At 35.8% G+C, this 27,855-nt stretch overlaps 1 protein-coding gene and 1 long non-coding RNA gene across 9 annotated transcripts in view; both read left to right on the top strand.

Moving 5' to 3' along the window:
• The window catches only part of SGCZ (sarcoglycan zeta), a 464,819-nt gene that overhangs the window by 32,392 nt on the left and 404,572 nt on the right, over positions 1-27,855 (top strand). The gene's annotated exons all lie outside the window — the stretch shown is intronic.
• The window catches only part of LOC135579352 (uncharacterized), a 53,116-nt gene continuing 26,117 nt past the window's right edge, over positions 857-27,855 (top strand). Inside the window, exon 1 of the long non-coding RNA XR_010472221.1 lies at positions 857-916. This is a non-coding gene — a long non-coding RNA (uncharacterized LOC135579352). The remainder of the gene's footprint in view (positions 917-27,855) is intronic.

The raw sequence follows: 27,855 nt of genomic DNA, 5'->3' as shown, positions 1-27,855 counted from the left end.
AGCTAAGAGACCAGAGCTTTTATTTGAATATAGCTTTTGCATTTTGCTCTTCACTAGGCAGACAGTTGCTAGTCCTTTAAGAACATTTATCTCTGAGAAACTATTGCTGTCCAATATCAGAAGTACAAATATTTGATTACATACTTTTAAGATTCAGTTAGTTCATGATCCTTAATATAATGTCCCTGAAAGTCAGAAATAGCTGTGACTGATTATTTTTTAAGGTATGTTCATGTAATGAAGAGGCTGCACTCCTTCCTATATTGCTTTCAGTTTATTCAGTGAAAATGGAGATGGTGTGTTTTCTGTTAGATTTCCTCTCTTTCACAGTTACAAAACTTAATAGCCCCATAAAGTGATATACAAAGTATCTACAATCTTATGTTTTCCAAAGTCAGTGCAGAATCATGAATTTTCATATACGGTACTTAAAGTACGTAATTTTAATTATCAGTTCATAAAAAGAAGTGCCTTTTTGAAAATAGGGTATTTCTCAAGAAAAGCAAACACGATTTATATTCAAACCTAATATGATCACCTAATTTAAATGCAATATTTTTATTCCTTATATTAAGTAAACTCTGCCATTTTGTTTGAAGTATTGTATATTACCTTAGCTGAGTCAACACACTGCCTGATAAGCATGTGTTTGCCTTTACTAATAATTGCATTTTCATACTTAGAACAAAAGAAGTTAATTTCTCAGGGTGAAAGGTAAAGTGAATTAAGAGCATTAGGGCATTAAGAAGGCCCAGCTGAGTCAGAGCAGCGAGCTTTGTATTTTCCAGCTGTGAGTATGGCAATGGGAAGTGTTACTTAAGGGAAGTACCTGAGGTTTTCTGTTTTCTGTAGTCTACTCTTCATCCTTCTTCTTTTTTGCACTGTCCCAGAACTGCTGTTTTAGGGGTTTTGGCAGGTAAGATCTTGCTTGTGCTTTTTAATTTATCTTTATGTGCTCATTGACTGTGAGGGGGTTTTATGTTTTGTGGTTTGGGTTTGGTTTTTTTTTTTTTTTAATGTTTGTCTCCACGAAAATTTGTCTTCCTTAAATATCTGCTTACTAATACCTGACGATACTCCCCACAGGGTTTGTAAGTAGAGTTTCTCTTTACTGTAGCTGTGCTGATGCTTTCTCAGCAGACCTGGTCTTTCCATATGCTAACTTGAAGAGATGCGTCTTAGTCTGTTTTTCAGAAGACTTTTTGTTTGTTTGTTTGTTTTGTGAATGATTGGTAGATGAAGGTGGTTTTGGTAGAAGCTCATATTTGTGTAACAGAATAGCATGATTGTGAAACAAGACCTAACATGATACCGGGCCTAATCCCACCTTGGGAATTTTACTGAAGTTTTGGGACTGTGTACTGTACTCTGACTTAAAATGGTGATGTTTTAACCGTTATGCCTCAAAGATGATAGCTACTGGCACCTGCTATGTTCTTCAGATAGGCTGAATTTATAATTGGAAGAAATCCATGACTACATGGATTCCTGATATTGTGTGAGATCACCCTTGGGCTCCTCTTGTACCTTGTCGAAATCCTTTCAGTTTTGGGAACAATTCTAAGAAATAAATATTGTTTGTATAGCAACTTGGGCTACTTATGCTTATGTGTCTGTGTATTTCTATTAAACATATTGAAAATATTATTTGAATGTAGAGAGTGCAAGGCTCTATTGTTAAACACATCAGAACATTGTAGTTCTGGTTGTCTGTGCCACTTCAGTCAGTAAGCTAAATAAGTTTCTAATTTTACAATTACATATTTTTCTTCACCATACTAGTTCTTTATGTTGTATGTAGATCCAGTTGGTATTAACAAACTGTAAGATTAAAAAAACTGGAAAGCTCTTTTAGTGTTTTTCTCCAAGAAAATTCTATTTCCTTGGGCACTGAGTCCTCAGCGTGGGTGTAAGTTTTTCTGTTTTCTTATTCAAGTGCTCTATACAGTCAAGAATTATATTGCTTCACAGTGGTCTCTTGTGCTTTGTGGCTGGTAATTCAAAAAAGTATCACTCTGGCTGTTTTTTTGGTCATGTGGAGATTTCCATCTCATCCTGGTGTTACTTATTATTGACTATGTAGAAAGCTTCAGGTCTTTTGATGCTGTCTTATATTTGAAATACGATATCTGTGAATACAGGTGACTGCTTTTATGTGATACTGATTTTCCTGGCCAAAACTTCATTGAGTGTGAGAAATGCTTTTAGGCTGATGATAACGCACATAATGCGGCTCCATGTCTGTGTATATATATCTATATATATATATATATAAAATGCACATAGGCAGCATATGGCTTGCTCTCCAGACTTGTAATACTTAAGTGTGTGCAGCCAAGACATGTTTTGTCAATTTTTAAGTTAAATATTTTGACAGCTCATTGGTGGATATTAGTAAAGTGCTAATGTTAGATGAGTGGACTGATTCTGAAGAGCAGATAAGAGAAAATAGCTCAGATTAAGTTATTACCCTTCTCATTATTAGTGTGTACTTTCATAACTCACACAAGACTCCTGGTGCTGCCCGTGAAGATAATAATACTTCTTCCTTGCTCCAAAGAGATCATAAGAAGTGCAAGTAACAGATGACAGATGGAAGTGAGATTATAAATGGCTTAAAATGAAAATCAGCTATTGCCAGCTGCCTGTCAATTTGTGATCATAGTGAAAGCAAAATGTGGAGAAAAAACGAATTAATTAAAAACACGAGAAAGAGGAAATCAGAAATGTAAATAGATAAAATTTACATTCAATTAATCTAATGGTAGCTTCTCTACTCATGTATAAGCTTCCCTCAAGAGGAAAAGTCTTTCAATAAAAACTCCCATTCAAATAAATAACTTCCTTTCAATAATTTAAAATGATCACAAAATTGAAGCTAAGTTTCCAAAGCTAAACCAGGCTCAATGCACTGAAGGAAATTTCTAGAATAAGGCTAGCATTTTATCCAAGAGGGTTTGCACTATTTTGGTACTTTGAAACATGTTGCCAGAAGGTCTTAACCTATTTCTAGGCACCTTAAAACAAGACATTTATGCAACAATGTCTTGTGCTTTCTGCAAGTTTCCACACACCTTCACATTTAAAATGACACTCCAACTATTTCTGCATGTGTCTTCAAACTTGTGTTAGATTTCTCTTCTGTTTTGCTTTTATGAAGTAAATGGGATAATATGACTTTCACCTGTCTGTAGCCATCTAAAACAAAGAGATCTAGTTTGAGCTCGTCTTCTACTATCTGTTTTTGATACATAAATCTCTATTGCCATTCTTAATGTATTGGAGTTGCTTGTATGGCTCCATCTATCGCTCTAGGTGAGTGAAGATTGTTCCCATGGTCCCCTGTCATATGTGACAGCCCTGTACAGAGACCTGAAATGGCACAAGCAGCTTGTTTGGGCACCTGCCATCATTCTCTCCCTCAGCCAGCTAAAAATTACTTTCTCCTGATCATAAAGTTAGCCAAATAGTCATCTTGGACTAAACAGCTAAATTTTAGGTAGTTAAAATAAAAATTATTCATGATGTAAGAAAATGTTGAAAGTAATTCCTCTATGTTTAGGCTTTTCCTCTCCTTGGTGTTTTTGCTGTATGTAAGAAAAAAGTATGTTTATGCTTATTGTCTGGTATAGTTATAACACACAGCAGTAGTGAATTTTCCTGTAAGGATCTGTTTCAAATCCTACAGTTAGTAGCATTTTATGAATTACTAAATGGTAATTATAATGCATAGGAAGATCTACTGATTCCAGTTCTTTCTGACATGGCATGTGCTGGATACATAGATATATGAAAGACATTCCTCTTTCCCGAGTTCTGCCTTTCAAAGGTGTATTTGTTATGTAATTGCTTTCATATTTCCTAGTGAATCACTTCTATGGTGTCAGGAATTTAATATTGATATTAATTATTATGTATTAATTTATTAATTTAATATTGATACTATTCCCTGCAAGCTCACAAATAAAGTTAGATCTAGCTGTAATTAAGTTTTATTTCAAGATGTGTATGGTTGTCTTTACACAGGAATTACTTTTTCTACACATGGAAAAATTAGTCACTCTAGCCAATTCCGAAATAATAAATAATGTCAGCTTGGTATCAAAGTTCTAAGTATTCATTAAATATAGGTGATGTTTATTATATAGTTAAATAAAAGGAGTATATTTTTCCTCAGATATTTGATTAATGCTGCTGAAAGTATTTGTAAAATAACTTATTCAGAGACTTTTCTGAAAGTGTACTTACTCTTTGTTTAAAAAAATGGGCCAGTCAAAAGCATTCAGAGCTGTGTTGCGTGATTTGTGCTGTGTATCAGTGGATTTTTAAGTGATGTTTAAGCAGCTGTGTATAAAACCAGTAATCTTTTTTGTTTGTTTCTGTAGAAAGGAAGAAAATAAATTACTATTGCGATGAAATGCAGCATAGAACCAGCGAAAGACATGAAATGCAAGTGAAGGGCTTAGTACATTCCAGGATAAATAAAGGCTCTTTCCAATACAGGTTTTTGTCTAAAGAGGCTTGTAGAAAGGAAGCAAATCAGAATTGTTAAGAAAATATTCTGGGGAAAAAAACCTACAGATTGGTTGTTCTAAGCATGTGTACCTAGGAGCCCAAGGATGGTGACTACACTGCCTGTGGTGATTTATGAAAAGTCATGGAGAACTGAGAAGCTCCCACCATGATATAAGTGCTGCTGATTGAAAGCATGATCCTGAAAATTACAGCACTGTGCAAGAGTCCTGACTTTAAGTCTTAGTAATGTACTAAAAAAAACGTTTTTGCAAACACTCAGAGTTTACTAAGCAATAGAATAGGGAAAGAACAAAGAATATCAGGCACACAGAATTTTAAAATTGCCTAATAAATAACTGACAAAGGGGATTTAGGAATACAGGAAACTTAATGTATGTAGAATTTAATGAAGTATTTTTGATACTAGGAATTAATAAAATAGTGGTTTGCAAAGTCTCATTGAAGAAATAATGGAGATTGACTTAAATAACACAGGGGTTGAAAACTGTCCAAAAGGCTGTAAACAAAATATAATAAGCAACAGCATATTGAGCTGGGATGTGAAGGGTGAGAAGCGTTTAGTGATGTGTCACAGAGATCAATTTTATGTCTGATCTAATTTAACATTTTCACTAGTGATTAGCAAATTATTTATGGAGTATGTTAATGAGTTTCCTCAGATAAAATGTACTAAGAAGAAATACAGTCCAATAAAGTCAGGTCAGAGATCTAGAAAGGTTAAAAATATGAGCAAGCTATTTGATCTGAGAGGCCACAAACTTGCATATGTAGTGAAAAATCATTAAATCGTAGGTAATTGTGGACTTTTTGTATTAAAAGAACACCTAATGTTGGGGTAACAAGAAAATCATTGTGTGCAAATCCTGATAAATAGGTACCACAAATCTGCAAGTAGAGCTGTGTGCCAAGTAGGACTGAAATGATCAGTACCTTGGTGTTCCTCTTCAGAGCTTGCACATGGATGTGGGCTGGCATTTCCACATTTGCCATAATGTTAACAATTGCTAGCTTTTCTTTGCTTTCTGGCTTCATCTATATTTTCCAGTTGCCTATAGACAGTGACATAAACTGCTGTAACTAATGTGAGCAGACGAAAAGAATGATCTATCACTTGAGTCTATTTGTCATGGACTTTCAAGCTCAGATAGGAAATCCTTCTCTAAGGACTGAATCAGAAATTTGTGCTTAATGCAAAATTTTCACAGGAAAAAAAATTGAAATGCACGCCTGCGCATTTTCCATAAAAATTTACAGGTCAAGCTGAAAGTTACCTTTCAGGAGGACAGATCTTTCCTTTTCTCCTGGCTTAGTTTCCTGCCAATGAACCCAAAGTGACCTGGCTTAGCAGTAGACTGGAGAGCTATGAAAGCTGCCATGTGTTTTGTAAAGCGAGAAATAAATCTCTAGACAGAGGCATTTAAAAAAGTTTAAGTATACTTTACATAAGACCTTAAGTGCTTATCCTGCTGTGTGATGGAGTTCCAAAACTTGAATTCTCAAGGCACTGGACTGTGAGATAGCACAATAGAGGTGGACGGCTTTTCCCTGTTACTTAGTAGTGATGATGGAAAGAACTTCATTTCTGTTTGTGCGTTGATTTCCAGACTCTCACCTTGAAGAAAGACGTGTTGATATCAGCTAAGAAGAAAAATTGCAAAACACTTGATGAGAGTAATCACCCTAGTCTGAGGCACTGTCAAATTCAGAGTTTGATTTCCACTCTTTGCTTTTTGACTTTGGATGCTTCATTCTTAAACTGTGAAGGTTAAAGTCTGCCTTTATTCTGCCAATTGTAAATGGATGATAGGTTTTTCTAATATGAGTGGATCTTGGAAGGGTTGCTGCATTGTGTGTGCTGGATCTGAATACTGTGTACTTATGCTGAACCAAATAAAATGCAGAATTTCTGGGTCTCATAACTTGTTTTGTAATTTCATCTACTAAAAGACACAAAGCCGCATGGAGTGTGGAAGTCAACTTAGTCAGAGCTTGTGTGAGTATCCTGGTTGTTCTAAGCTTATATGTCAAAATGGAAAGCTGACTGTGTCTTAGCTGAAGTGGAATGTGATCAATGTTTTAGCTTAAAACATTCTCAACTTTGCTTCCATTTTGTACATAACTTTCTATATGCTCTGGTTATAGCATAAAACCATGTCTGCAGTGTTCCTTCAGATAGTTGTGTAATCATTAACATACAAATTATGCTGCCATGCACTGCATTCATTTTTATCTTTAATGTATGTGAGTGTATATGCCTGGATTGTCAAATGCTAATAGAGTAAACTTCTTACATCCATATTTAGTCACATACTGATGTATAGATGTGCTTTGATGCATTTCAGAACTGTGAATGCTCTCAGCACAGCTGGTAATCAGGAAGCTATATCTACCTCATTGAGGACTGGTAGCTAGGGATAAGCTATACTGATGTTTGGGTTTTGATATTCTAATGGTTTATTCATGTATAGATCCCTTACTGTGTTTTTGGTTGTTTTTTGTTTTTTTTTTACAAGACAAAGAATTGGAAAACTCTTTTTCAGACTTGGAGGAAAAAGGAGGAGGTGTATTCTTAATGTAAATCCTGCTTGAAAATGGTAGGATTAAAGATCAATTTTCTGTGCTGAGTTAGTTAAGAAACATATTCATAGAAAAATGATCTAATAATGACACTAAAGCTCTGCTAAATTACACAGCTAGGTATTTTCTTATTATTTGACTGATGATCTTTAGGCTGTTTAGCTTGCACTAGCAAACTTGCAATTCAATAAATCTCTTCATTTTCACACAAGGGATATATAATGCAAAACACTTTAGCACAGGGTGTTTTAGACACCTGTCCATGAGTCAGTTATCTGTGCCATTCCTTAAATAAACTGGAGTAGCATCAGATTTCCAGAGGAGGGCACTTGTGGCCCTCCAGTCATTCTGTTCAAACAAAAACACTCTGTACTACAAAGTTCCTGTGACTGGGGGAAAAAAAGACTTCAGAGAGTCTTATCTGATTTGAGCCAAAGTACTATCAAGGAATTATGGGCTGTGCATGGCATCAGTTTGAAGATTTGCTTACAGGTTTCTGCAATTAGTTGACATACTTATCACACTACCTGATATAAAAATAGAGCAACACCTTTCATGTGCTTTCAGAACTGCAGCTGGTGGCTGTGGAAAGCCATCCTTTTACCATGAGGGACAAAAGCATATTTAGCCCAAAATTCAGTCTAACCTATTAGGCTTGATAAAAATTTAGATGGTGACACTGTGTTGTGTTGTTGTGTTTGTTTTTTTTAACAAGAAAAACTTGTTTTCTACTTTTGTTGGAGGAAAAAAAAGAACAAAAAGATCATGGAATGTTACACTTCATGCAAAAAAAAAAAAAAAAATCAGTATTTTGGGTCTCATATGGAAAAATAATTTCATGTAAAAAATCATTCTCTGTTAAAGTTTTTAGTCTCCTGCTTATTATGCCTGCAAAGCCAAGGTAGGTATTTGAGTATGATAGATGGATATGATGTTGTTATTTGATCATGTGGCATCAAAACCATGACACCTAAGTTCTACACAAACACAGCAGTCCAGTTTGTTCTTGAAGAGTCTGTAGTCAAGTGAGGAAGACTAGTCTAAGACACTAACTTCTATGCCTAATAGAGGAGGCATAACACATCTTCCAATAGAGTTACTACATTTTAATGTGTGTGAGGTTAGAGAAATAAAGCTTAATCTCAGTTTTTTCCTCAAATAAGCAGGTTTTATAGAGAACAAACATTTTGAAAATGCTATACTACAAAAAAATCATAGTTTCAGTAGACAAAATTCAATAGGTCTTCCAAGTACTTTCCAGTTAAATATTTTTATTAAGAAACACGCTATGAAAAGCTACAGCTGAACTGAGACCCTGTATTACTATTCAAAAAAATCCCAGCCTTAGTAAATCACTTTTCCAAGGGTTGCTGAAGCTTTCTAACAGTGTTTTTCTTCACTGCTCTGTTGGAACTAACAGACTGACTTCTGAGATCTGTGGATGTGTATCATGTGTCACACAGAGCATTGTGAAGACAAGAATTTAATGCTCTCCTGGGCTAGAGAAAAATAGGGTTTTAAGTAATTGCAATGACGAAAATGTGCTTTTATTGTGCTTAGTTTTTCCTCTGAGATTTCAACATATCAAACTAATTGAATAACACTAGATACAGTTTGTAAAGTATTATCAACAAATTCATTCCAGTTATCCCTCTATACAGTGTTTCTCACCAGTGCCCTCTTCAGTTCTCATTAAGTGAAATTTGATCAGCTGTGATGATAGGAGGGTCACCTTCCCTGATTCACAAATAAGCTGCTGAGTAACAATATCCTACAAAGGATTACAAAACTAATCCCCTAATTTCTCTTTCTGCAAAGACTGTGTTGCTTATCTATTCAGGCTGGCATGACAAAAAGAAAAAATACAACTGTTATTAACATATCTGCACAGTACATGTGGCTGAGGTGATCCTAAGTATAGACTGTCATCTTCTTAATGATGACTGAAAAAAATAGGTAATAAAAAGAAAATAGGTGTATGCATCCTCAGGAGATAAGAGAGTCCTAGAAGATGTTTAACTGATGCAAATGTCTGCTTAATTTAAGAGAGCAGAGCTGTGCTGTATTATATCAGCTGAGGCTTGTCTTTTCCAAATTAAAATTCTACGTGTTGAAGAGCACACAGGAAAGCTGTAAAAAAGGCTGCATGGAAAATCTTGTGTACGTTTCTTCTGTGAGATGGTAGGGATGATGAGTCAGGGCCATGAGGGGTTGAGGAGGATGTCCATGCATATTAGTAGTGTTTTACAGTTCCAAAAACCCATGAAGATCCAGTCTGGTATCTGCTTTTTAAAAAAATCCCATGCATTTAAAAGTGTCAGGCAGATGTCCATTATAATGAACTTAGCTAATTTTATTATGTTAAATCAACAGGATTGTTCATGGTTAGTGTTTGTATGACCAAGAACACTTTTTGAAGAGCAGTCAGAGGAGTACTGCGGTACTGAACATTCATTCTTGGTGTAGGTGGCTAGTTGTTAAATAGCTCAAATACGTGGCAAATACTTAGACTACTCTTGTAACTGGTATAATTTTTTCTGTTCCTTTTGTTGTTAGAAGATAGCATGAAATACAGAAACTACTAGCAGACCTTTCTGACAGAAAGTATGCTCTAACTAAAGCATTATTTATTTTTCTTGATGTTTTCAGAGATACTCCTCATTCAGTTATGAGTCTGCCACTAATGAATAAGTATGAATCTGCCTTTGGTCTATGATCAACAGAGCTGGTACTAATTAATATATCCAACAGCTCAAATTCTTTAGCTTGCCAGAAGCTTTTTTCTGCCGGAAAGTTGTCTGAATTTTCTGCATCAAAATTAAGTTTTTGAACTTTTTTCTGAGGCTCTGGATAAGCATTTTAAAATAGCAAAAAAAAGACAGCAGAAAAAACTTTGCAGAAAGTGTAACCTATAACGCATTACTTAAATTCAAAGACACATGTAGTGGTAAGGAACCCTGAAACTACTTCAGGCTACAGAGACCTTATGAGAGAGCAGATATTTTTACTAATTAAACAGTATTGTAGGTAGGAGTGAATAAGGAAGGATGAGGAGGATGATTATGAGAAGCTTATGCTCTGTCACACATCTGATCTCTTGCCATCCAAAATATGCACATACAACATATTGCTTAGATCACTGTCATTTGCTCAAAAATATAATTTATCATTTATTTTTTGTCTAATGACCTGCCTCATTCTCTAAAACTCATGCAAATTCTCATGTCAGCTAATAGACATTTAATTCTACTAGAGGGTGCTGGAAGGTATGGGATGGCTAGAGAATTTTTGTAGCCAGCTGGGTCATTATCTGTGAAGCATGCAAAGAACCCTGCATGTACATAACAAGATATCAAGGTGCCCCGGTATGGAATGAAACAATTTATTATACAGTTATGTCAGTATACTATAACCTGTCCAGTTAAGTAAATGTTTTCTTAACTAATGCAAATTATATCGTCAACACTAGTGAATTTTATTTATTCTTTAGTATCACTTCGACATATTGATTCAATGAATATAATCTATTTTAGCAGCAAAACAGATACACATAAGGATGTCTTTGGCTTAATCTCTTTTGCAGTCCATCAGTCATTACGACCTCCAGTAAACTTATTCTTCTGTCACATATGTTCCCCAGGCACTGACTGTATGTTTCTTTCTTCCATCAGTTAATTCTTGTGCCATGCTGGTTCCTTTCTTAATTTGACTTCAGTCCCTTTCCACTAGCTTTGTTCCTTCTGCTTGTCTCTTTAATACAAAATGCATTATGTTTTTGTATAATCTGAGAAGAACTTTGAATCTTAATTACTTTGTATGTCTTCCCCTGTACTTCCTCTCTTTCAGAGTGTCCTGCTTTGCTTCTGTGAATTTCATTGACTGCCTTTCAGTTTGGCTTTTTCTACTAAGAGTGTAGTAGTAAATTCTCACTAGAAATGCAACTGAATAAACAGCCTAATTTACTGTCTTTACTGTCAGCGCTTCTTATCTGGTGGTTCTGGTTCTGATAATAATTAAGCAATTACCTCTGAGCAACCAGTTCACTCCTCCTGTGCTTCTGCTCAGTTCTCCAATTATTTTGCCTTCTTTTCCTCTTAATAGAGTGATTTAGAGAAAATTACTTGCATAGATTTAGTCAAAATAGAATAATGCAAGTGTGGAATATTTTAGGTTGCAAGGGGCCTCTGAAGCTCTCTTATTCCCACACCCTGCTCAAAGCAGGTCCAGTCCTCTCAGTTTGTTCAGCTGAGTTTTGAATGTATCCAAGGACACAAATTGCACAACCTCCCTGGGCAACCTGTCTCAGTGTTTGGCTGTTCTCAGTAACTTTTTTTTTTTCTGTCTTCTAAGGATTCTGTATAGTTGCTGAGAGTTTGCTCTCTCCTAATTGTCCAGGGGTCTTCTACTTTGAATGAAATATGCTTTGCTGCTAGAAAGAAACTTCACAGTTGAACTGAAGTTTGCCAGTCTAGAAAATTTGAAGGTAACTTTTCTTAGCACTACATTTACCTAAGAAATTAAATAAAAATTATTCATTTCAGAAAAAAAGTTTGCTTAGGAAAAATTTCAACTAAACCCACAATTACAAAATTAAAGAAAAATAACATAAAACTGCCCTGATTGTATTGTCCAATAGATAACAACTCAATGTGTTTTTTGGCAAATACAATAGTGATATAATAGTAATAATTTCAATGTTGTTTATATTTACCTGTGTGTATTGTTTTGAGTATTCAGTAATTGTTTTCTTTGACATCGAAGTAAAGAACATGACAGCTGCATTTTCAAATTTTGAAGCACAAATTGTCTGATTTCTAGATGCATATTACAGGCAACTCTTGAAGTCAATATTGATTTAGGTACAAAAGTACCTTTCAGAGTAAGGGTAAAGTTGAGAACCCAGAGGAATATGTGAGACTAGTGTATGATTGAGTATGACAGCATTTTATCATAGGTGATAAAACTGTCTGTAAATTAACCAGTCATAACTGAAATAATATGAAGTCTACAACTGCAACCATTCACAGTGGGATATGCCTACTCCAAGTGCTGTCATAACTACTACTGTGCAGCTCCCAGTTTTATAACTCTGGATGATTAGATGGGTACTGCCTTTGCATTATTATTACTGTATAACTAAGACACTGTTTCCTATGTATTCTTGTTTAAATCCAGTCCTTCAGAGCTGAAAACTAGGCTCTAATCTAAGGTTTCCACAGGGCAGATCTGTATGCCCATGCAGCTTACAAATATTAAGGGATAAAGAACCTGCTTGGACAGAAAAATTTTATGGGCCAGGATATACCCATATTGCCTTCCTTCAGTCTGAAATAGTGTTAATGACTTTTAAACTCAAAAGACAAAGCTAGAAATTTCCTTTGGATTAATTGTCTTCTTTCTAGTGTCTCTTAATCTTACTTAGTGTTTCTTTCTGAACAGATTGCTTTCAAAGACTAATTGATTAATCCTACTTGTGCCAAGAACAGAGCTAAGAAGTGAAACTTAATTTGATAGTTGCCAAACACTTGTTAGAGTAGGCAAAACTGTGAGAGAAGCAAGGTAATTTTGGAAGTAATTTGTGAAAAGAGTGGTTCTTCCCATTTCAGTTTTGCTTGATTGGTATCTTGTAGCAGATTTGAGCATTAATGGAGTAATTTCTGTTGGCTATTCTGTGCTTCCCTTTTTGATTAAAGTGATGATCTTGGTGAATGTTCAGAGTGTTCAGTTGTATTTCTGCCATCTGCTTCTTGCTGGAGTTACTGGTCTATGCCTGACAGACAAGAAGGGCTTTTCCTCAAAATCTGTCTCTTGATGCTGACATGTGGAGTTCAAAGAGGCTTACCCCAATACCTTGGCCTTTCAAGTTTGTCTCAGCTTTGTGTATGCGTGGTTTAATGGGATTTACAAAGACTTCAAACAAACAAACAAAAACCAAACCAAAGCATCTCTATCCTTATTATTTAGCTGAATCTATTCTCACCTTGAAAGCTAGGCAAGATTAAATTTACAACACAACAAGATTCTAACATAATAAAGTCTGATTACAGAGATGGAAAATGGTTACTGAAAAGAACCAGAAAGTCATGGAACATTTCCAAATTATACTTAATAACAATTCATTTTTATCTTGATGCTTCTCTTCCAAGAATCTTGAGGAAAGTTTTGGCCTTAAAGGCTAGGCAAAACGACATGCTTAATACTTCCAGAGTGTTTGACACTTATCTTGAAGTAGCCTGAAGGTCTAGCTTGTTACCCCCGCTTCCTATTTCTGAGTATCTTTTTTCCTTTTTGCTCCAGGTAAAATGTTCTCCACCTTTTCTTCTGAAGCTTAAGAAATGTAGTTTCCTTATTCTTATGAATGCTCTTGATTTATATATCTTTGTTAAAGTTGATATGGTAACTCATGCTTTTGCCAGTTTTCTTTTGAGATGCTTCCCTTGCATATAGGTATCCTTTCCCTTCAGGAAATAGCCATGGAGTCTCTAAAGACCACTGAGCTCTATATAAAGAATAAGTTTGAAGATAGCACCTCAGTCAGTACTTAAATTGGGTTTTTCTTGTTGTCTCAGAGAAATAAGAAATCTTAATTGATCACCTTCAGGCTAAGTAAATATGCCTAATAAATCACCTTCAGGCTAAAACCTGGGCTTTTGAGATCTTCCAACTTATTTTGACTGTCCCCATTTAATGTGCTAGATCTGTTGAGATGTTATGTTAACATTGTTTCAGGCAGTTACTGCAGCAATGGGGTAAAACTTGTCAGTAGATAAATGCTTTGGTGTGTTTATGGTAGTGTTCATATCAATAACTGTGTGTGTTATGCTATGGCCTGAGCTTTACTGTATGTTTCCTGTTGTGTGTTTCTGTACCTTTAATTTGGAAAACAAGGGAAATAATATTGTTGATCAAATCAGCATCAAAGCTGAAAAATTACAGACTGTCAGTAAAACATTTGGGTTTCAGTAGGCCATACCTCTTTTCCTGTACACAATATATTGGCATAAATATTCAGCATTTCTAACCTTATTGTGTCAGAGATACTTTAAACAACATACCAACCAACACAACCAACAGCAAAAAATAGGAGATGCAAATGAATCAGGAGAAAACCCATTAAAAAAGCCATTAAAATGACAGCTGCCTCCTGAAAATGGTCTTTTAAAATATTAACAGAAACCTTCCTATGTGCACTTCCATAGCAGATGGGATGGAAATACAGGCAGCTTTAGCAGAGTTAGGACCCAAAATCTTGCAGATTCTCCATGCTGAAAAAGTGGTGCAATAAGCAGTTGACAGTCTGGCTTATCGCTGCAGAACAAAGAAGCAAAAAATAATTAATTTTTCTTGTGCTCATCCCTGTTCAAGAAACATAACAGGGAAAGAAGGATCCCAAAAGAATATTCCTATAGATGGGAGCTGTGTCTGTCATAAATTTAAAGTAGCATTTCTATGCCCTACCTAATTAGTTACTTGAGTTACACTTCAGTAACTTTAGAACTGCTTTTTAACTCTTTTCAGTTTGATTGCTGAGAGTAGCATTAAAATCTCACTCACTTTGTAACCAACATTCATCATGGTCAATTTATATAGGATTATCATCTGTGAAAGTGCAAGAATCTTTATTTTCCTATACTCTCCTTTCCCCTCACAGTTCCTTTAGGTACCCTGGTTATCAATAATGGCCTGGAGTTCCTTCTCAAACTGTTAATCTCTGTTTTCTTAATCTATTAATTAAAAGTTAATCTTTCAATTTTAATGTACAAATATTTAAAACCAAAATAGATTTAGAAGTGGATAATTGTTTCTGTTTCCACTGAACCATGAAGTATCAGATCTGTTGTATCTGTATGGGACCAAAATGAGCAATGGTGAGAGAGCCGCTACTGTAAACCTAAAAGTTTAGCCGTTACTTTGGTGTGCCTCTGGACTCTTGCATGTGTAGCCATATAACATTTAATTTGTACCCAAGTACTTTTCCATGGATTTGGGAAGTGGGTTTGCCTGTTTTAAGAAATGTATGTCAGAAACATTAGGAATAAAGGAGTGTATGTTTACAAGTATACACACGTGTGTATGTATATCTAAAAACTACAAATTAACTGAGCAGAGCAGTAAAACACCATCATTCAACATCTTTTTGAAACCTGAATGATAGATCTCTTATCATTGTTGAATTAAAGGTATAGATTTTAGACTCTGGTAAGCTTTCATCAAATATTCTTCTCCTCAGCAGTCAGTAGTGGGAGAATGGGCTGATTAATGATTAGATTGCTGCATCTAAACTTTTTCCCATTTGAGCTCATCTTGGTTCTCAAATATTGTTGAAGTGATGTTGACAACTTGCCCAGACTCAAAATTGGACATGGATTTTTTTATCCTGTCGAAATCCATCAATAAATATGCTAGCCTTTACAAAATGTGCAAATAAACTACGTTCATAATGATTTTCCTTGCAAACTAGCAGAATTATTGGCTGCAAATTTATATTTATGCAACACACAATGGAATATAAAAGGGCTTCGTCTGCCTTATGGGTGTTGCAAGTTGGTATAAACATCTCTCTCAAACTTCCAGCTTCCTGGAAATCAATATTCCAGTGTAGTGCATGATTTATTTAATTCCATGGGCATAAAAAAAATGGGAAAAAAACCTCATGTGTTGGAGACAATGCATACTCTTTTCAGATTTTCTACTTAAAAACACAATGGTAATGTAATAAAGGGTATATAACCTCTGAGTGTTTTAAGATGTGATGAACAGATCATACAAAAATGTCCATCCATGTGTATCTGCAGATGCATTGATTTTTTTAAGAGAAAAAAAATATATTTAGTAAACAAAATACATCATCACTCTTATTCTTACCAAGCTTAGAAATCAAAATCTGCTGAGCAATCAATACTGATGTTTAGAATATAAAAAATGAAGCCTTACAGCTATTCGAATGTATCAAGCTTTAAATTATACACACATAATATGACATATAAAAATTCTAATTCAGACTTTCTCAACACTTTACATGTGAACCTCTCTCATGATGTAGGGGGTGATAAGATGTCTATTTTCTTCAGTAAAAGTTCTTTAAATGTAACAGTCAGAGGTAACAGTAGTAACTTTCTTAATCTGTAATGCGCCTATTTTCCTTCATAATCTTTTGTTGGGGAATTTGCATAGCAAATGAAAGAGCAGGGTTGCTGTGGAGGTATGAAGGCTACTAGAGAGTGAGCAAGGAGATGGGAGTAGACAGAGAGGAAAAAATGATTAAACTGAATTGAGGAGTGGGAAAAGAGGGATTTTTTCCGATAAGACCAGGTTGGGAAGTACCTGACAGGGACACAAAAGGAGGCACCATACCAATGACAGACATATTTAAGAGTGAAATTGAGCTGGAATCATAAACTAATGCTGACCTACTTTTTTGTGCATGTAAATATTTTATTAGAAAACAAAATGGCATTTTCCCTGTATGAACTTCTAAAATCTCTTACCTTTTTATGTTTTAAATATTTTGTCACCTTAGACCTGTTACTCTCATAAAAACATGAGATAAAATCAAAGCTGGTGTTTTTCCCAGACAATTCTCAAATTTGGAAGTAGCAAGTGTCTTACTGTGCTTTTAATAAAGTGAGCAAACTAAAGGACAAATATGAAAATGCATTTCAAAAATATATTTAGGGATGTAGTTTATTTCAGCTTAATTTGCTAGTGGTGTCCTTTCTAGTCAAAAGCACATTGTGGGAAATGACTGCTTTATGTTATAGAAAACACAGGTGCTGCAAATATCACATTGGTAAGTACATGACTTTATTTGGAGCCACATACTTACTTCAATAGTGAAACATAGATATAAAATGTGCATGGATTCACTCTACAGATCTTCTGCTTCCTTATGTAGACATAGCCTCAGAGTTCAGGGAAGCAAAGGAAAAGAAAGAAAAGCCTTGTGGGACAAATTTGGATGACAGCCAGAAGGAAGAATATGATAAAACTGGAGATAGGTGAAGAGAGAGAGAAGTTGTGGCAGTTCTCCTCCAGCCCCTTTAAGTGAAGTGACAGAGCTGTAAGGAGGACTTGAGTGCTGCTTGTGAAAAATGATACTGGAATGGGGCAGGCTGAGACATGCATGAGGTAGAAGAGCAAAAGTCTGAGTGGTGAGACTTGGGAAGAGTGATTCTGGCTGCTCTGGAGAACATCACCAATATGTAGTATGAAAGCTAATACTTTCTTGCTGTTGACAGTCTATTTTTGAAGTATAGAGATGAGCATTGCTTGTTCCACCTCCTATGCTAGCCCATGGTGGTATTTTGCCATTGCTAGATAATCTTCCCTATACTTATGCAACAGCTCTGAAATAGATTCTAATGCTTCAGTTTTGGTGCCAAGTTTTGCAGACATATCAAAAATGTTATAGATGGAATACAATTTTAGTTTCTAAATGGCAAATGAGGCAAGCTTTGCCATGATGGTGTTGATTTATGGCATCTTTCACATCGTGAGCAGCTGACTTTGCAGCTTTCCCCTTTTAAAAATGTTTTATATTTCAGCCTATGTCAATATACAACGAACATGTTGAAGAATTTTTCTAGGTTAAGGTGTCTGAATACCTCTAGATTCCACTAATGGAAGTTTCCTGGAATTTCATTTGGGTTCTTATGCTGCTGTGTCTTTTTAAAAACAAATAAAAATTAAAAAGAAATTGAAGGGTCTTCAAGCTTCATATCTACCGAGTAACTTTAGCATCTGAGCTCATTTGTTGCTGTAGGTTTTCACCATATGACAAGATATATCAAGATTTTAATCTAGTAGCTCAGTAGCTGATACCACTGTGGCATTAGGAGTTAGTCTTTAGGTATACAAATGTGCTACTCAATGACAGAGACATGACTTCAGCCACTAAAGGGTAAGAGCAGCTGCCAGGTGCTAAGGCTGCTGGTTACTGATGGCAAAGGCTGTGAATGCTCACTGACGGGACCACACTTCAGCCAGAAGCTGGAGAGTGGTACTGATGAAGAAGCGGGGGGGGATTATCCCCACCACAGTGTAATAATTCTGCAACCATTGAATTTTTTTTAGCTATAAATAAGCGAAAACACAGAATATTCTGTTCCGTGTGGACCTCTCTATGATAACAATTAAAGACTTTGTATCAACCACATGCTAAGAGTTTCTGCTTTTCTTTCTAACTGATGATAGTGATGGATATTAGACAGCATGTTACACTAACAGTTTTGCAAAAATTTTAATTTTCAGGTCCCAAATTTTCAGGTTAAACTTTCTGCAGTTCTACTTTTCAACTCCCATTGTCAGTTAAAAAAAAAAAAAAGAGCCAAATACAGAATTAATCACAAGTTATCAACTTTTAGTTTTGGAGACAGAACAAGCAAACTTTGATACGTATTATCAGCAAGTTTGCTGATGATACGAAGCTGGGAGGAGTGGCTGACACGCCAGAAGGCTGTGCCGCAATCCAGTGAGATCTGGACAGGCTGGAGAGTTGGGCGGGGAAAAATTTAATGAAATATAACAAGGGCAAGTGTAGAGTCTCACATCTCGGTAGGAAAAACCTCAGGTTCCAGTATAAGTTGGGGAATGACTTATTAGAGAGCAGAGTAGAGGAAAGGGACCTGGGGATCCTGGTAGACAGCAGGATGACCATGAGCCAGCACTGTGCCCTTGTGGCCAGGAAGGCCAATGGCATCCTGGGGTGTATTAGAATGGGGGTGGTTAGTAGGTCGAGAGAGGCTCTCCTTCCTCTCTACTCTGCCCTGGTGAGACCGCATCTGGAATATTGTGTCCAGTTCTGGTCCCTTGAGTTCAAGAATGACAGGGAACTACTGGAGAGAGTCCAGCACAGAGCCACTATGAAAATTAAGGGAATGAAGCATCTCCCTTATGAAGAAAGGCTGAGGGAGCTGGGTCTCTTTAGCTTGGAGGAGACTGAGGGGTGACCTTATTAATGTTTACAGATATATAAAAGGTGAACGTCAGGAGGATGGAGGCAGGCTCTTCTCGGTGACAACCAATGATAGGACAAGGGGTAATGGGTACAAACTGGAACACAAGAGGTTCCACTTAAATTTGAGAAGAAACTTCTCAGTGAGGGTAACAGAGCACTGGAACAGGCTGTCCAGGGTGGTTGTGGAGTCTCCTACTCTGGAGACATTCAAAATCTGCCTAAACGCCTTCCTGTGTAACCTCATCTAGGTGTTCCTGCTCTGGCAGGGGGATTGGACTAGATGATCTTTCGAGGTCCCTTCCAATCCCTAACGTTCTGTGATTCCCCAGGCTGTAAATCTAACCTAAGATTAACGTGTTTAAAGAAAATCCAGAAACATTAAAGCTTATTTTGTGTGGTGATTTTTTGTTTGTTTTGTATTTTTTTTCTTTTGTGGTGGTGGTGGGTGGTGGTTGTTTTTACGACCCTTTTCAGCAGATCAGTATGGCTCTAATTGCAGACAAAATGCATCTATATGTTGTGTTTTCCATCTTTAATGCAAACTTTTTAGTTTACATTCAAATATGTTCTCTTCATATATATATATATGTATAGATGAATTTGTAAGATTACACTATTACAGCAAATTCTATTACATTGAATTATGAGTAAGAGATTTTTCTTCAGCTTTTAATTACATTGAAGCTAGTTTTTCAGATGAACTAGGAGAGATCCACCTGGTAGCTGAAGAAATTTCATTCTTGGGTCCCTCCTGGGACAGCATGAGACTGTTTGTTCCTGTTTTCAGGACCAAGTTCTAATCCCAGAGATTGAAGTTCAGTTTACTCTGGCTGTAAAGGAGCCCTACTCTGTCCTGTGAGTAGGAAAGAAATTGTGTGCTTCATTTTTCTGTTGGGCACTTGCATTAGGGGAGGGAAGTTGTATATTTTTAAAGAGCTTTAGCAGTTATGAGGTCACTTGTTTTGTGAAGGTTATGCTCTCTCCTTTGTGTTGGAGTTGGTAGCAATGGAAAAGGGGATTTAGGTTCTTATCGACTTTTGTAGCTTTTCATGTTGGTCACTCCTCCTTTTTTCAGTTCTCTCAGTGTGTGTGTTAGCATCATTTTTGCCGAGGGAAGAGAGATGAAACCATAAATATAACACTGACTTTTTCCCACAGTTACTGCTTAAGATGAATGGCCCCCTTGTCACTTAAAGGTGACACCAATCAGGTAAAGAGGAAAACTTCATTACAGTCCTTTTTGAGTGGAGATGTTACTTTAGCCTACTTGAGTACATTCATTTTTCATGCTTTCTAAGCCATATTGGTGATCTAGGCACGATCTGGAAACGCTAAAGACCTGAAAATATTTTTGCCAATGTCTGTCCATAATATCTTCACATTTTGACATAATTGTGTGCAGGCTTCTGCATGCAGGATGAATAAACAGTTTTTGCTTACTAAATAAAAAAGAAGGCACCCCCCCAAAATAACACCAAAAAACTCCTATCAGGCTTTGTATAATTGCATTTTTCACAGCACTGTCAACTGAGAAGAGTCTTTGACAAATAAGTAGTGCTCAGATTAAACTTAAGATGCAGTACACCACTAAAACTGGCAACTCTTATCTGAGTAAGGAAAATAAACACATTAAGCAAGAAGGTACTGTGGTGCCTCAATAATTACTTATTAGTAAGCTAAGAAACACTTTCTCTGCTTTTGTGGTGACCAACCTGACAGCATTGCAACAACTTCAGATTTTCAACTTTTGCTTATTTCATTGTTGTTACTGCTAAAAGACAGATGCACAGCTTGTGTTTTGTTGGAGTAATATTCCTTTCTCTGTAAGCCTTGGAAAATAAAAATACAATTTCTATCTATAAATAGACTGTGAAAACTGGAGAAGCTCCCTGCCAGTGTGTGTATGTGGGAGAGTGAAAGATGAGTTTTCTGGGAAGCTAGGATTATAAATGCCAGAAGAGAAATGTTTGATTAACATTTCTATATGCCTACAACAGCACATTGGGTTTGGAGTTGTTTTTTTTTTTTTTTTTAATTAAACTTGCACAATAGACACTTCATGAAGGTTAAAGATGAAAATCTGTTTTATGGGACAGATACTGATTTGACTGAAGTCAAAGGCAAGTTTCCAGTAGTATAAGGTCTGATTTTTTTTATTTTATTTTATTTTTTTTTTATCCTTAGGGGCATAATCCTAATTTAAGGAGAAATGCCCTGTAGTTTTAATGCTTGCAGAAATTATATTGCCACCATTACCCTTGCCAGATGTACACTTTTCATGGAAGAAAGGAAATGTGGAAGTGGGTGCTGATTGCATCACAGATAATATGAGAGAGACTTGTGCTTGCTTACAGCTATTGTATCCTGATTGCAACTCCATCTCAGTTATCACAAAATCTTTACTGAACATTAATGCCAAAGGCCACTCTTCTGTAGTTGAGAATATTCAAGATAATCCTTCCAGATTTAGTTACATATAAAATGAATTTAGGTGTTAGCTAGACTGGGAGAAAATAACCTGGAAAAGTTTTGATTGTGAGGGAAAAGAAGTATTACAAGGAAGTTCGAATGTTTGTAAACTACATTGAAAAGAAGGATGGTCATGGTAATGTGCAATTTTTTTTTATTTATTTTTTTTTTAATTCAGCAAATGTTTTGAACTGCTTGTTGAGCATGTGCTTACATGAGCTGATTTTAGGATTCAGATGTTATTTCATTAAATCAGATCTCATGGGCTTAGAATATTATGTAGTGTAAAGACTACTTCACAAATCATGAAGGCAAAAAATGCCTGGAAACTGTCTTGCATGTTAAGCTTTTAAGCAGACCTATGTTTTTCATCATATTAAGACAGTCATAAAATAGACTTTTTCTCAGAAATTTTTAGCTTCCTATCATTTTGACTACTTATTTTCAATAACTTGAATGAATTGGGATTCAGGTCTCTCATTTAACTTCACCTGCTATTGTATGCCTTTATCCTCAGGTAGTAAAGCCAGCAAGGGGAAGAGAGATACTTGGACTTGTTTATTGAGAGAAGTAGAACATATATGTGTCTGCATACGCCAGTCTCAGTTACTTAATACTTCGCAATTAAAATGCATTTCAGTAGAAAGTCAACGGAATCACTCGCTTATGATTCTGATAAATTTAGAAATGGTGGTACACATAATTTTGTGAGCAAGGTGGGGGAAGGAAATTTAGTCACACAAAGGGTAATGTTGATCTGTTACTGAAAGAACTAATAGTGATAATTGATATTAGATCTCTTCCACCTATGTTCCATTTTTCTCTTTGAAATATTTTCTTATAACATCCTCTATAGCTCTTAATTTTGTACAATACACAGTACAAATAGATTAAAGCATTGAACAATCACAAAATACTATTCAATATTCATATAGCATTTATGACAAATATTGCACTTTATAGGTGAAATTTATTTCAATGTCATGTCATTCTATCTCTGGGAATGATTTAGATGTGTACATTTGTTATTTATCCATGGCAAACCAAAGGTTATAACTATCTTGTTTTATCAGTTAGTTTGTATTTCAAATGAAATAAAAAATATTTTAAAAGCAAGCGTATAGATCTAATCTGGATAGATGGGAGAAATAAATATGCATTTGGTTTGTGCATCAAGTGATGAGGAGTGTGTCTGATTTCTCAAATCTTGATAAATTTAGGTTTGCAAAATTATACTAGTGAGCTACTCTAGTTCTCACAAAACAGTATGGTCTGAGGATCTTGTTATTCTTGTTGGGCTGAAAGTCACGTTCTGACTTCTGTTTCTGTGTGCTGGCAAATACAATTTTCTGCCTCTGTTTCTTTTGGCAAACTGGCTCCCCATACTTTCTCCTTCTGCCTTCTTATCCTTTTCCTTTTCTTTGTTCCTTCTTATGGTTGCTCTTGTTCACTCTGCAAGTCTTTTCTGTTCCTAGCAATTTTGTTATGATGTAGAACCTGAAACTGGGCTAGAACAACATCAATTCAACAGCTTTCCCTGACTACTCCCTGCAATGCGCCTACTGTGTACTGAAGAGAAACAATGTGGAAGAGCATCAGCTGATGTGAAAACATACAGTGTATTTTTTAAATATTAATTTATGAAGATGAAGTCTATGTCTTGAATTCTGAAGTATCTAGTAACAGTGACAAGCTTATCAGTTAGCAAGGAAATCAGTCTGGTTGTCAAGTGTTTCAGCACACTTTCTTGAGAGCTTGAGAGAGTTATGAACATTTCTCCAATGACATGAAAGGCCAGTTTACAAGTGAAAAGTAGAATGCTATAGCTAAACATTATGCAGAGTTATATGTAAGTATTTAAAGGGTGAGAAGAAAGGCATCAGTCTAATTTCCAAAACTCAAACTATTCATTACTCAAACTATTTGTTTCTCCTCTGCAGAAAGTGAGGAGAAAAAAATGTAGGTTAAGAGCAGTAGTTTCTAAGAAGCTGACTCACATGGTTTGCTTAAGGTTGTGTAATCCAACAAATGTTTTATCTGATTTTTTCTCACAGGAGTTTTCTATTTGTTAAATAAGTAGGGAAGGACAGTGTGCAGACTGATCTGTTATATTGACTGTTAGGTACATGTTTTAGCATGCAATCTGGCTATACCTGCCCTTCTGGAGCACAGTGCACCTAGTTATATATATTACATATATAATTCAAATTCAGTAGATATGCAGTGAAGATAGGGAGGCTTTCCATCCATATCTGCTGCACCGAATGGGTAAAATGTGAAATCTCATTCTGCATGTGAAGTTGTGAAGTGGTTCCTGGGGCACAGCTCAAGCTGCTGCCTCTTCTTTTACAAGTCACTTCCAAGCAGCTCCAGCAACTGCCTCTGAAGGAAGTGCTTTGGTCATGGGCTAACCTGACCCAGATCTGCCTTGCCTCCCTCTTTGATCAAACTGAAGAGGCAACTTATCCCAGAAGTGTTACACTATTCATTCTGCAGGAATTACTGAATTGCAAAGTTACCTTTGTGAGAACAGGAGAAATGGAAGCTACAGAAGGTAGAGGAATTTTCAAAAAGTACAAAATTCCTTTTACATAGAGGTTCAGTCTTTTTGGGGCATTGAGGCTCAGGAGAATTGTGGGAGGCCTGCTTGAAGGAAGGAAAAGAGAGGGAAGCAGATGTAGCTTTTTAGGCCAACAGCTCCAAGAGTTGTACTGTACACAGAGCAGAACTACAGGCTTGGTATAAACAGCTGTAAATCTCATTTAAAAATTAAAATTCTTCCCCTTCTATTTTTTTTGGTAGTTTTTTTTTTTCTCCTCTGTTTTGTACCTACCTGTTTACTATTAAGGGGCTTCTTGTTACAGTGTTAGTGTTAACAGGGAGTATGTCAAGAAAGAAGCTGATGGAGAAAACCTTGCACAATAGTACATGGCACTGTGGCCTTCCCATGTATTAGAACTACTTAACACTTTGATGTGTAATCAGAAAATGCTTATACGAACACTTCAGCAGAGAGGCTTAAGAGAAACAAAGATTGCTAGAACCGCACAATTTGCAGAAAATAACTTTATGCCCTTGTTTTTGCCTGGAAACATGGATTTTTCAAAGCAAAAGCTACTAGGATGAAAGAGAATAGAAAATGAAAGAAACATGCATTCCTCTAGCAAAAATAATCTCAGACTTCTGTAGTGATTATTTACATACATTGGCATTTGAAAACTGGTGTGTTGTTTCCTTGTGTAGTCCAAAAATGGATCTATGCATTTAACCTAGGATAGATGGCAATGATCATGTTGTAAGACAAAAGTAATAAAACAAAGAAAACCTTAAAAAGTCAGCTATGCCTGGCATAAAATAATTGTCCCTAGAGGCAAGAGAAATAACATGTAGAGCTAGTAGAAACCACAGAGTCTATGGAGTATTAATGAAATGACAGTAGGAATTGCATATAAATCAGGCCATACCTTCTTAAAAGCAAAAATTACTGTGTTAATGCTTAAGTGCGAAGTGCATTATTTAGTGGTAGCTGTACAATTCATGTAACATATACAATAAATATTATGCCTCCATGATTCTGTACTTTTGATGGCAAAAATGTAGGCAATTCTTAAAAAGCAGAAACCTCAGGTTTAAAAGGAAGGTAAGTGAAGTTGTATCTTGAGAGCTATGTTTATTACTTTTCAGAAAATACAATACAGTATTGTGACTGCCTTTCAAGATTTCAACATACAATAGACTTGTCAGAGCATATTGTGAAATAACTTGAAGGAAAGACTCATTGTTTAGAATAAGAAATAAGAATGACTTCTGGTAAATTTTTGCTTGATCTCAAATTACAGAACCATATGTGAACTGGCAGATAGAAAACGGCTTTTTTTTTTTTTTTTTTTTAATAAGTATTGATCAGGATTGTAGAAGCACTTCTTAATGTCCTTGTACTTAAAGTCTTAAAGCTTATAAAACAATTGAAGAACTTAACAACTATGACCTGAAACAAACTAGAGTTTCATCCATTAAATCTTCTTACTTTGCCGAAATAGGGAGTTAATGGATTTTTTAAGAAGTTTTCTTAAAACTCAAAAGGGTGTTTTATAATACGAAGTCATGCAAGACAGGATCCAGTTCTTCCTTAAGGTCTATTTTTTTTTCTTTATTAATCTGACTTGTTTAAATTAATCTGGATTTCAACAGTGTAAATTACACCAAAAGCTGAATCACAATGTTTTATTTTAATAGCCTGTAAATACTATGAAAAATGTGAATATATGTAGACTCTGTAGCTCCTTTTATATTGCATTATATTGCAATTAAGAATGTGAATTTTTGTCATGAATTTCACTTCCATTTAATGTACATTACAATAAGTTTTTTTTAGAATGCAACTTTGTTAATGTCCAGAGATAATTTACAGTTATTACTCTCTTACATTTCATTCAGTAGCATGAGTGCTAATTACTTTATCACTTATTTGAAGATACTGTACAGCCATCAGTTGATGCATAATTAGTGCTGGCCTCAGAATTTAAACCTGATCCTTCAAGGTGTGTAAGTTTCAATCAGAATAGGCTTTAAGCAATTGATTTACTTCTGATGAACTTGTATTTGAAACTGCAAGCACTAGGAAAGGCATGTATGTGCTCTTAAACTAGGTCCTTAACCCTTTTTGGAATTTATACCTAAGGGTCATTTCAGTGAAGAAATGAGAAGCAGTACTTGAGCATTTTGCAACCTGATGTGTTACACTGAGCAAGTCTTCTGTGTGGGGTGGAAGACTCCTGATAACCAGAGAATGTTTTCTTTTAATTTGGTAACTCTCTGTGGTTATGCCTACATGCACACGTGATACATGTACCCTCTGCTCCAACCCGCTGCCTGCCACTGGTACACATTCAGAGTCCAGCAGGTTTTTTTTTCTGAGTAATTACAATAAACTTTCCACTCTCCCTGGCTTGTGTGCTAAAAAGAACATATACTGACTGAGTGGAGTAAATTAAAGAGTATGGACATACTTCTATCCCTCAAGTTGCTGTTACTGCAGGAAGATTTTGCATGTTTGCAGAGCAATGCCACAAGATCTCCAGCCTGTGTTCATCCCCACTCTCTCCAGAGAAAGAGTAAATCACGGATGCAGAGCTCATATTTATTCTCACTTGCAGTTCCATACTACTAAGGAGTCCCAGTTCTGTCTCCTACAACCTGAGCTGAATGTTACCATCTGCTTCCCTACTGTGCCATAATTTCAAGACAATCCTAGGAACAGTGTTGAAACCTTAGGAAGGATCCTGGTATCAGTCTAGCCATTTTTATAAATAAATTTACTCCATCAAAGCATAAATAGGCTTTCAGAGTGTGGCGGAAAATATCTAAAAATGATGTGCCAAAATACATTGACTGCATAATGTACAAAATCAAAGGATTTGTGTTGCTTTAATGGCAACAGAAAGTGATCTAGAAGAATAAGTTAAGGCATTGTCAATATGTAATGAAGTGGTGGAGTTTATGGAGCAAACATGTTCCTCAACCATAAGAAAAGAGTGACAACGTCTCATATGTTTAAATAGGGAATGTTCATTGAGGGAGAGCAGGCTTTGTTTTCATTTCTCTTGCTGAACACTCTGCAGCTCTCCCTGCAGCTTGCATGTCTCTCCAACACAGAAGAGTAGGAATTCTTATCCTGGAGGACCTTGCAAACCTCTCGCCCACACCTTGCATTCTCCTTATTTATTCTACCTCTAACAGGAGTAACGTGATTGTTAACAGCAAACAGGTCTTAACAATAGCCCACTATTTAGAAAAAAAACACAAACCTTCAAATATATTCTGGGCTGCATAAATGTAATCTTTTTTGGCACTAAAAAGACCACTTTCATGACTGTTTTGTCATATTGAAATGAAATAGGAGTTAAATGAAAGCAGGAATTACTTTCTATACAATATTTATTCCAATATGCCCTGTCCAGCTTTTAGGGTATTCTATAAAAAGGCAATGATGTTGATATTATTACTATGACTGGTATATCTACTTCTGTGTACAACTATTGTTGCTGTTTTCACAATAACAACAATAATAGCATTATAATGTGGCCACCGATCAGTTGTCATACTAAATAATTGATTTCTATAGAGAATCAGTAAAGTAGTGACATATATTATGATGTTATTAACATGCCCACAGAATTATGTGGCCTTTGAGAAACAGTGTTCAATTTTATTAATAATTTTTAAGCATATGATTTTTGTTTTATTCAATTAATTTCAAAGGTAGTTCTCAAAGAAAAGAACTATGCTGAGGAAGATTAATGAAGTAGTCTTCAGTA

Source organism: Columba livia, chromosome 4 (assembly GCF_036013475.1).
Source record: "Columba livia isolate bColLiv1 breed racing homer chromosome 4, bColLiv1.pat.W.v2, whole genome shotgun sequence".
Taxonomy (NCBI): domain Eukaryota; kingdom Metazoa; phylum Chordata; class Aves; order Columbiformes; family Columbidae; genus Columba; species Columba livia.
The sequence above is the reverse complement of the archived record's forward strand: the minus strand, read 5'-3'. Positions and strand labels throughout refer to the sequence as shown.